The sequence below is a fragment of the Lissotriton vulgaris genome, chromosome 2_1 (genome assembly GCF_964263255.1).
Source record: "Lissotriton vulgaris chromosome 2_1, aLisVul1.2, whole genome shotgun sequence".
NCBI lineage: Eukaryota > Metazoa > Chordata > Amphibia > Caudata > Salamandridae > Lissotriton > Lissotriton vulgaris.
Genome location: NC_141687.1, coordinates 793796612 through 793808568, shown reverse-complemented (window position 1 = coordinate 793808568; position 11957 = coordinate 793796612).

Genomic DNA, 11957 nt, shown 5'->3' with positions numbered 1-11957 from the left:
CGCCTTCCTCACGGAAACCTGGAGGAATGCCTCCTCAGCCCCCAACATCGCCATAGCCATCCTGGATGGATACAAGATCACCCGGAGGGATCGCGTGAACCAGACCGGAGGAGGCATCGCCATCGTCCACAGGAACACCATCCGCATCACGACCAACTCCGACGACACCCTCACCGCCGCCGAGCACCTCCACTTCCAGAAACACACTGACCCCAAGACCACCCTCAGAGGCACTCTCATCTACAGACACCGGGACCACGCACACAATTCAGCGAAACCATCGCAGACTTCATCAGCCCTCACCTCCTCTGACTACATCCTCCTAGGGGACCTCAACTTCCACCTGGAAAACAACAATGACAGCAACACCACCACCCTGTTGAACAACCTCGCCAACCTCGGACTCAAGCAACTGGTGAACACCCCGACCCACTACGCCGGCCACACGCTTGACCCCGTCTTCTCCTCCAGCAAGCACATCTCCTTCAGCCATTCCACCGGACTTCATTGGACCGATCACAGCTGCGTCCACTTCAACTTCAGGAGAACCATGACCCACCACCACCCGCAACAGGCTCCCTGCAGGAGCTGGAACAAGATCACCGCCGACCAGCTCACCACCTCCCTCAGCCAGAACCCTCCCGCCAGCGCAACGGACCCCAACGAAGCAGCCCGCAACTTCACACAGTGGCTCACCAACTGCGCCGACGACCTCGCACCTCTGAAGAACCCACCCAGTAGACCCGGCAGCAAGAAAGCCTCGTGGTTCACCAACAAACTCAAAATATCCAAGAAAAACTGCTGCACCCTCGAAAAAGCCTGGCGCCACGACCAGACTACAGAAAACATGACAGCCCTCAAGAACGCCACCCGCATACACCACCAGCTGATCTGCACCACCAAAAGAACAACATTCAAAGAACGACTGGACAACAACACCCACAACAGCAAGGAACTCTTCAGCATCGTCAAAGAGCTCTCCAACCCCAGCGCTGGAAACGACATCTCACCCTCGCAAGACCTCTGCGACTCACTCGCCTCATTCTTCCACTGCAAGTTTGCTGACATACACAACAGCTTCGGCGCACAGACCACGCACCCAACCACTGAACCAACGCCCCCCACCACCACCCTCTGCAACTGGACCCCGGTCAACACCGAAGCCACCACCCGTACGATGAACACCATCCACTCCGGTTCCCCCTCCGACCTCTGCCCCCACCACGTCTTCAACAAGGCCGACTCCATTATCGCACCCCAACTCCGGGACATCATCAACATCTCCTTTGCCACCGCCACCTTCCCGGAGAGCTGGAAGCATGCCGAGCTCAGCGCACTCCTGAAGAAACCGACAGCGGACCCACCGACCTCAAGAACTTCCGCCCCATCTCGCTCCTCCCTTTTCCTGCCAAAGTCATTGAGAAGACTGTCAACAAACAGCTCGCCGCCTTCCTCGAGACAAACGGATCCCTCGACCCCTCACAGTCCGGTTTCCGAGCCAACCACAGCACCGAGACCGCCCTCATCGCAGCCACCGACGAAATCAGATCCCTGCTCGACAAAGGGGAAACAGCTGCCCTCATCCTCCTGGACCTCTCTGCAGCGTTCGACACAGTTTGCCACCGCACCTTAATACAGCACCTCAGCAACACCGGAATCCAAGAGAAGGCACTCGAGTGGATCATCTCGTTCCTCGCCGGAAAACCCAGAGAGTCCGCCTCCCCCCGTTCCGATCCGCAGCCACCGAAGTCATCTGCGGCGTTCCTCAAGGATCCTCGCTCAGCCCCTCCCTCTTCAACCTCTACATGAGCCCCCTCGCGGCCATCGCACGCCAAAATAACCTTAACATAATTTCCTACGCCGACGACACCCAGCTGATCCTCTCCCTCACCAACAACCCCGCCACCGCCAGAGCCAGCCTACACGAAGGAATGAAAGACGTCGCCGAGTGGATGAAGAACAGCCGCCTAAAACTGAACTCAGACAAGTCCTCATCCTCGGATCATCCCCCTCCGCCTGGGACGACTCCTGGTTGACCCTACCCTGGGCACCACCCCCAAGCCAACGGACCACGCATGAAACCTGGGCTTCATCCTAGGCTCCTCCCTCTCGATGACCAAACAAGTCAACGCCGTCTCGTCATCCTGTTTCAGCACCCTGAGCATGCTCCGAACGATCTTTCGATGGATCCCCACCGAAACCAGGAAGATGGTCGCCCAGGCACTCGTCACCAGTCGACTGGACTACGGGAACACCCTCTACGCGGGAACCACAGCCAAACTACAGAAAAGACTCCAGCGCATACAGAACGACTCAGCACGACTCGTCCTGGACATCCCCCACCACAACCACATCTCCGCCCACCTCAGAGACCTGCACTGGCTCCCCGTCAGCAAGAGCATCACGTTCAGACTCCTCACCCAAGCACACAAGCCTCTCCATGACCTGGGCCCCAAGTACCTCAACAACCGCCTCACTTTCTACACGCCCACCCGCCAGCTGCGATCGACCAGCCTCGCCCTCGCCTCCGTACCACGCATTCGCAGAGCCACAGCCGGAGAAAGATCCTTCCCCTACCTGACGGCCAAGACATGGAACTCCCTCCCCATCCACCTACTGCTGACCCAGGACCATCTCTCCTTCAGGAAGCAACTCAAGACCCGGCTTTTCGAGCAGTAACAGACCCCTCCCCCCCAGCGCCTTGAAACCCTAGTGGGTGAGTAGCGCGCTTTATAAATTGACTGATTGATTGATTGATTGGAACTAAAAGCACAACATTCAAATTAAAAAAATTACTACTAAAAATTTAACACATATATTAAATATACAAACAATTCTTTTACAAAAAAACATCACATACATATTAAATATATACTAAAATACATAATAATAAAACAATTTTTTTAACAACTATATTTTTGCAAACTATATTAAACACTTCGATATTTTTAAAATCGGTATTACTTACCTTAAATCAATATTCTTGACCGCAATATTCTTGCTGTCGATATTTCTGACCCACGATATTTATGCCTTGTATTTATGCAACTCGATATTTATGACTCGATATTCTGTCTCTGCAGCAAACAAGCAGTCACAAGTGAAATTATCTTGCAGGCACTAGGGTAATGATTTGAATGATGGAACAGGTGCAGTGGCACAGGGGCCAAAAGCGCTCGGAAACCAATGAACACTGATTATTGCTGTAGTGTACAACTAAACAAGCAGTTACAAGTGCAGTTACCTCGTAGGCAATAGGGTTATGATTAGAATGGTGCAGCAGCTGCAGTGGCACAGGGACCATAGTTCTAGGAGACCCGCTGAACACCGATTGTTGCTATATTTTACTACTAAATAAGCAGTCACAAGTGCATTCTCTTTGCAGGCACTAGGGTCATGATTTGAATGGTGCAGCAGGTGCAGTGGCACTGCGGCCAAAAGCTCTAGGAAACCCACTGAATGCCGAATATTGCTATATTTTACTACGAAACAAGCAGTCACCAGTACAGTTACCTTGCAAGCTCTAGGGTCAGCAGCGGCTCCTCCGCTAAGGTGGAGGAGCGTTACACCACTTCTCTAAGAGCAGAAATTAAAGAAAAACTAAAATGATAATACCAAATGTTATTATCATTTTAGTTTTTCGTTTCCTGGTGCAGTGCGGGCTAGGCTGCAAGAGCAGGGGCTAGGGGGAGGAGTGGTGAGCACACTCTAAAGTGCGCATGACCGTTTGGCCTGGCCGTCTTGTGCCGGCCAAACCATCATGTGCACTTTGCATGTACTCCACCAGGCTGTAATACACAGCCTGGTGAGGAACATGCACAGGTTCCCACTCCCTCTGTGAGTGCCAAACCACAGCACTCAGACCAATCACAACGCTGCTGTAAGGCAGCTTCATGATTGGCTAGGGGAGTCAGGACCCTGGGTGCTTCCTGGAACCTGCTGTCGAGGAGTCAAAGAGAACAAAGAAGTGGCGGCCGGTAAGTGTTTTTTCCCCCCATTTACCACAATGCAGTGGGGTAAAAATGTCTAGGAGACCTTTTGAACACTGATTATTGCTATATTTTACTACTAAACAAGCAGTCACAAGTCCAGTTACCTTGCATGCACGAGGGCCCCATTTGAATGGTTCAGCAGGTGTAGTGGCACAGGGTCCAAGATGTCTAGGAAACCCAATGAACACCGAATATTGCTATATTTTACAACTAAACAAGCAGTCACAAGTGCAGTTACCGTGCAGGCACTAGGGTCATGATTTGAGTGCTGCAGCAGGTGCAATGGCACAGGGGCCAAAAGGTCTAGGAAAACCACTGAAGACAGATTATTACTATATTTTGCTACTAAACAAGCAGCCAAGAGTGCTTTTTTGGTTCTTTTGTAGCCATTGCATCCAAAGTAACACTTAGCCTAAAGCATCACTGTAATAAAAGCTGTCACCTTTTGGGCTTTTCTGTCTACCTACAACTTATGTTACATTCCATGCATTTATATGGCAAATTTTCACAGTTTTAGTATGGTCCTAAAATGTTTCTGAATCTGGACACACTAACACATTGGCAAGGGCATTCTCCGTTCTATAACATTAGCACTTCAGCCGTTGTAAACACTATATAAATACTTATAACTTACCATATTACCATATTGCATTCCAAACCAAGCATTGGCAAAGCCATCGGTCTTGCCAATGTGAGATCTATTGGCGTTGTCACTTTTTTTATACCCATATTACACAGCAACTGTAGCTTTAGTGCAGCATAACTGAAAACAAGCGCTATAATGCAAACAATGCTGACTGTGCCATACAGCATTTGTGCAGTGTTTTCAGCCATTTGCAACATAGCGAAAAAAACATTAGCAAAGCCAATAAATCCCCTGAAGGCAAGACCTATTGGCTTTGCTAATGTTTGTTTTTCTCCTACAGTTATGCTGTGATAGGCAGGAGTGCTGGGAGTTAGACAATCCTGTTACAGAATATCTCATCTGCAGGATGTAAACAGAGTACCGTCCCATACCTCGGAACCCAAAATCATTCTCCGCACAGTAGTTGCTATTTCACATTATACGCTGTTTTATCGCATACTATTTCTCTACAAGGTTAAGGTATTAGAATAATTGTAAGCATATAAATAGCTAATAAATAATTATACAAATGGAACAAAGGTTAAATAAGCCCCAACCATATTTCATCACACCTCCCTGTCCTGTCAGTCTATCTATGTTATATTTAAACGGCCACAGTTAAAGATCAAATCCACCAAAGTAAAGCTTCCCAGTTTGAGACTAGCAGATGCGTCAGGGGACTGCAAAAGAACTCTGAGAGGGACACCCCACAGAACAAGCCTGCAAGAGGTGGCATTGAGCCTCTTGGAAGAACTAGTCCAGTGGAGGCGGCCAAAAGATGCATAATATATATACTTTATATTCAAATTTTAAACCCCAAAACTTGCCTATCTATTAAATTGCTCTCTTGAAGCTGCAATGTAGTCACCCCACACAGTGATTGCTCCTGAAATACTGCCTGTACCTGCCTAAAATGACGGCCGCAACAAACCCTCCTACTTCTCTCCTGACCTTATCTCCCTCCACCCCGTACCCTCTACTCCTCCCCGCTCTACTCTTAATCACTTTCCAGCTATTGACATTTGGCCTCACCTGTCCTGGCCCTTAGTCCCCACCCTGTTTATCTGTGAACTATCCCTCGTCAATTGATATCTAACTATTTTGTCTGATGCCCGATGGAGCTAGCTGGTTTAGCTATAGTGGAGACAGGTCGGGGATTCCCTCCTTGGACGTCACCTATCCAGTCGGTCTTTAGACAGACTTCCTTTCGTCTCTCCTGTCGTCTCTTCCTGCATCCTCCCTCTATTTATGTCTCTCCGTCTCTCCTCTCTCAATGTATTGAGACTGAACTATTTTGTCTGATGCCCGATGGAGCCACCTGGTTTAGCTATAGGGGAGATGGGCCGTGGATTCCCTCCTTGGTCGTCACCTACCCAGTCGGTCTTTAGACATACTTCCTTTCGTCTCTCCTGTCGTCTCTTCCCGCATCCTCCCTCTATTTATGTCTCTCCGTCTCTCCTCTCTCAATGTATTGAGACTGAACTATTTTGTCTGATGCCCGATGGAGCTACCTGGTTTAGCTGTAGGGGAAATGGGCCGTGGATTTCCTCCTTGGTCGTCACCTAGCCAGTCGGTCTTTAGACAGACTTCCTTTCTTCTCTCCTTTTTATCTCTTCCCTTATCCCCCCTTTCTCATCTCCCCTGTCCCCTCCACTACTTTTCTCTCCTTTCTCTCCTCTCCTAATGTATTGCCTATTTTTTGATGTATTGTGTAAATGTTGATGTCTTTCTGTTACATTGTTGATTCTCATGTAAAGCGCTCTGATACCTTCGGGCCTAGCCAGCGCTATATAAAACTCTTTAAATAAAATAAATTATATCCGTCTTTCTGGCAGCAAGTTTGTACAAGATTTAAATACTATGCTAAGTCATGTAATGCCTTCTTGCGTACTTCATTGTGCTTTCAGGCGGAACTCTGTAATTCAGTACCCCTTCAGTAATCGGCCATTGTGTTCTACCTCTCCCCTTTCACCGGTATCTTATTTATATATTACAACATTTTGTGAAAGTTCAGTAGCCCCTTGGTAACAAATCCTTTGTTGAACTTCTAAAGGGAGCCCAGTCATTACCTGTCCCTCCCCAGTGTCCGGATCTCCACCCTCCAGTCCCAGTAGTGCAGGCAATACCCTTTCACAGTTTGAGGAACCTGTCCTCCCGCTCCATCTTGTACCATACCAAACCAGACACAACCAACAAATTAATCTCACTTTGATTTCATAATTATTTCTGTGAGCCAAACTTGCGGGTGAAAATCACAGACACTCACTCCAGCATTTTAAATTTTGGCATTTGTTGCCCTTGTATTTTACTACACTGCTATGATATGGAGTTTACTTCTTCCTTTGAGTGCAGACTAACGCTCTTGGTATTTCCTTATACGGGTCCAGATAGTACTTTTCACTTTCAACCCGTGGACTCATCAGCCGACCATGCTGGAGCAGTGGTCTAGCAGTAGCCTAACAGCGATCAAAATACCTAATATAGCACTATCTTCACATGCACATAAGGTTTTTTCTAGTCTTGCATCCCCACAAAATATGACATGAAAAACTGACTTTTGCTTAACTTCAGACAGTCGCCTGTCCTTTTTTCTTTCATGTGGCACTTTCCTTCCCTTCTATCCTCTCCAAGCCTCCTCTTCCTGAGCACAACCTACTCTGTCATTCATGTCATGCATGTTCATCTTAATCTTGATTGTTGTATTTCTGCACACTGCCCTCAACATATTTACAAGCTCACACCCTCTCCTCCTCTAAATGTCATACCTCTGAAGTCTAACTATACCTCACCACCTCTAGATCATCTATTAATCCCACCAACCATGTGCTTGTGTCATATATGGTCCCCCACTAATGATCATAAAGAAATCTTATTAATTTAATCCACCACAAAGAAACTGGAGTAAATGCATGAAATGCTTGGGCACGCAAGACTAATCCTAATAACCAACAATGACCATTAATACTGAACTAACTACTAACCTTGGGTTCCTGAGCAGCGTGCTGCCGGCGTAAAGCACTTCAGCACCTCGTATGGGGTAGTATGCGCTAAATAAATGCGATTACAATTTCAATACAATACCGAGTCGAGAGTGTGGTTGGAAGTGTGTTGTCTATGTTCTAATACAATGTGGGAAGTGTTTCCATGTCATGTGTGATGGAAGAATGTCAAAGCATGCATTCTGCCCACCTGTTCGACCCCTCAGAAATACAGGAATTTAGGGGCTCATTATGATTGCAGGTGGACATTAGTCTGCCCGCCATCATTGATTAGACCGCCCACCAGACGTGCGGCGGTCCCATCAGCCCAATTAGGATGCGCCTGCCATACTGGCGAGTGCATCCAGGCCTTTTACCTTTGCGGACAGCAGCTGCAGCACCGTCCGCAATGGGAAAAGAGCATACACTGCAGTTCCCTGCATCACGTGGCAGGCACCATGCAGTGCCTGCCACTTGGTGCAGGGAACTGCATGGGGTAAAATGGGTACACCCCCAGTGCACCCCGAGCCCCCTCCGAGGGGGCCCGCAACGGGCCCCCAAAGCCAACCCCCGTCAGCCTTTCCATGGCGGCATCGCCGCCATGGAAAGGCCTATACTCACCCACGTCCTTATATGGCGGGCGGTGCCTGCTAGGCACCGCCACCATAATAGTGGCCTAGCCCTGCCCGGCAGGCAATCATGACGATTGCCACCAGCTAAAAAGCGAACTTTGCGTCCACGCGATACCCACCGACATCCTATGGCGGTGGGTATTTCTCATTAAAATGGCGTAACGATCGCCACCGCCAGGCCCACGGTGGCGATCGTTACGCAATCGTAATGAGCCCCATAGTTATGCCCACAATTACATACTAACAGCAATGGTGCAACAATAAACCGTGCCATACTGAAAGTTTCCTGATCTTGTATCTGCAATCCAGCACCTCTTGCTGCCACGTGCTGGTGGTTTAGTAAAGGTGTCTTACCCTATGTTAGCGCTGGCCCTTTTGTATGCTTAAAGATACCCAAATTGCAGACTCAACCCCAGTGAGTATAACAATAAATGGTTAATGGCGCAAGTTCCTGACCACAGCTGCTGTAGATTTCAGGCCAACCCTCAGATTTTTTGCTTTTTCCATGAAGTGCTAAGGGTAATTTATGCTACTTCATGGAGATTTGTGGAGTGCACTAACACCCGGGAGGCTATCTTGGTATTGAGCAGTTGTGAGGCCAGCCAAACCTAGGGCTTACTATGACTGCTCTAAAAGCAACTTCATCAGCTTCTTGCGGAATTCAAGAAGTGAGGATGAGCCTCTTACATGTAGCGGAAGGTCCTTCCACTATTTAGGAGCAAAATAGAAGGCTTGACTGCCCGATCTGATTTTCCAAATGTGTGGGATGTGTGTAAGTAGAAGTCCGGATGAGTGGAGGTGTCTGAAAGGTTTGTGAAGGCGCATGCAATTGTTGAGGTATGCTGGGCCAGTGTTATGTAGTGCCTTGAAAGTGTGGGTGAGGAGATTGAATTGTGCTAATTTGTTTATGGGGAGCCAGTGGAGCTCCTTCAGGTGTGGTGGGATGTGAGTGCGGCATGGGAGGTTGAGAGTTGCTCTAGATGCCGAGTTCTGAATGATCTGCAGCTTTCTGATGAGTTTTTTGCTGATCTTGGCAGAGGGTGTTCTCATTTTTCAGGTTGCTTCTGACCGGGGCGTGCATGACTGTTTTCTGGGTGCTGATTTTGAGCCATTTAAAAATCTTCAGGGTATGGAAGCATGATGAGATGGTGCGGTGACAGAGTTGACTAGGGTGGTCAAATCAAGTTGGCTGTCCATGATGATACTAAGGATTTGTTTGTGGGGGTGGTTGTGAGTGTTGGTCCTAGCTCTGTTGGCCATCAGGTGGAGTCCCATGGTCAAGCGCGCTTGCCAAAGATCACAAATTCAGTCTTGTTGGTGTTCAGTTTCAGACAGTTAGTCTTCATCAAATGGGTGATTTTAGTCATACAGGAATTGAACTTGATATGCATACTGGGCTCCTTCTCCATAAGGGAGAGAATGAGATGAGTGTTGTCAGTGTAAGAGACGATGTTGATGTTGTGGGAGCGGATGATGCTAGGTGAAGGGATTGTGTATGTACTGAAGAGGGTTGGGCTCAGGGAGAATCCTTGCAGACTCCTCAGATAACATCTTGGGTGTCTGAGGTGACGTGTACAGGCTGATTGCCTTGATCCTTACAGTAAGGATGGAGCAGATCCATCAGAATGTGTCCTTGGACTCCGATTTAGTGTAGGTGTCGGATGAGGATGTGGGTGGTAAACTGAATCAAATCTGAGGAGAGGTCCAACTGTTGATGATTTTCTTTAAGACCTTGGCCCCCGAATGGTAATAGGGATAATGTTCTGTAGCTGGTGAGCTAGCAGGTTGAAGGATCCTTAGAGAGTTTCTTCAGCAATGGGAGGACAGTGCATGTTTCAAAGCCTGTAGGAAGGTTGCAGAAGAGGTGGAGGTGTTCAGATGTCTGTATGCATAGCTCTGATGGCTTGGAGTCCTCTGGATTGGCTGCGGTGGGGGCTGGGGTCTAATGAGCCCCTTAAGATGCTGTACTTCATGGTTGCGGTTATTTCTTCTGTAGGAGATGACATTGGTTTCTTGGATAAGACCAGGATGCGCTTGGCGAGGTCTGTCAGGTTCAGTTGCGGGTAGAACTTGCTGTAAATGGTGGTGATTTTATTGCTGAAGAATTAAGAGAGATTGGTGCGGGAGGTGATTGAGGCAGCCACAAGTGAGGTGAAAGCCTTCTTGATGGCAAAGACTTCTTTTCTTTTGTTGGTACTTGCATCAATGTGGTTCGCCACAGCTGTATATTTGGTGGTTCGAATCATTTGGTGGTAGGGTCTCAGGGAGCATTTGCACGTGCTCCTGTCTGCATTGTCCCGACTCATTCTTCATTTACGCTCCAGTTGTTTGCAGTGACATTTCCTCAGTCTGTGGTCCTCAGTGTACCAACTGGAGTTGTAGATCTTGTAGCATTTTTGAAATTCTTGATGGCTTTTGGGAGGCTGCTACTGTGTTTGGGTCGTGGGTGTTGAGAACAGACTTCCAGTTCTTGTCAGTAATGCTGGCCAGTTTTAGCTGGCTTGTCTGCTGATGGTGCTTGTGTGTTGGACTGGGACTTGGATGGTGAACTTGACATGGGCGTGATCTGTCCAGGAGACTGGTGTGGGCTTGTCTACTCAGAAGTTGAAAAAGGTGGTGAAAATAGGGTACTGGAGTTGTCCAGCGATATGGTAGGCCCATTTACTAATTAAGTGAGGTCCGGTTTTCCAAGGTCTTTGATTCCTTTTCGTTGATGTCAGTGCTGTCTTCTAGGTGGAAGTTCAGGTCTTCAAGTAGGTTGCAATTGCTAGCATTAATGGTGATTGGTGCAACAAAGTCTGGGATGGTGCCGGTGAAGTTGGTGTGTGGTCCCTGTGGTCTGTAGGCGAGAGTGCTGCTTATGATAAAGTTGGCATTGATGGGGAGCTTGAATGACAGGTGTTCCAAGTAGAAGGTTGATGTTTCCCTGGAGATGGTGCAGCTGATAGTGCTTTTGTGGAAGAAGGCGATTCTGCTTCCGGGCTTGTGAAGTCTGTTTTGCCTGGTGTCCTTGTAGCCATGGAAGGCTGGCTATGATGATGTCAGGTACTGATATGGGGTTCAACCAGATTTTTTTTTAAAGTAGGTCCTGGATGTTGTCGCACAGCAGGTCCCCGATCTTTGTGATATGTTTGGTAAATGAGCAGGTGTTGAGGATCATGCTTGGAAGTTCAGAGTGTTGTGTGGGTAATTGCAAAGATTGGGGGTTGGGTGCAGTAGGTGTGGGTATGGTGAGTGCGGGTTGTGGGTAAGTGCCTGAAAACTAGCAGGAAGCGCAGGAGAATGCTCCCTCAGTGTTGTGTGGTATGGTGAGGCAGCAGCATGGGGAGCAGTGGCCAGGATTGAGAGCCTGGAGGGCCATAGCAGGTTAGCAACAAGAGGGGGCATGACCAGGATTCCTGCCAGTGGGGAAAGTCCATGTGCAGACCGGCATAAATGGGCTTGCCATTTGGCACACCTTCAGGTCTCCTGCGGCGCGTCCGCCATTAAGTAGGTTCTAAAAGGCAGAAAGAGTGATGGCTCATCCTCTGCAGATGGATGATGAGAAATCCAGTGTTCAACTCTCTGAACAGTAGCCATTCCTGCCTAATCTGTGTTTCTTCTCCATAGAATAAATCATAAATTAGTTACTGCCCACCTTTATTTTTCAATGTATTTATTTAATTTCTCATTAATTTATCTTTTTATTATAGTACATAATAAAATACCTCATTTGCATATAGCTTTATCA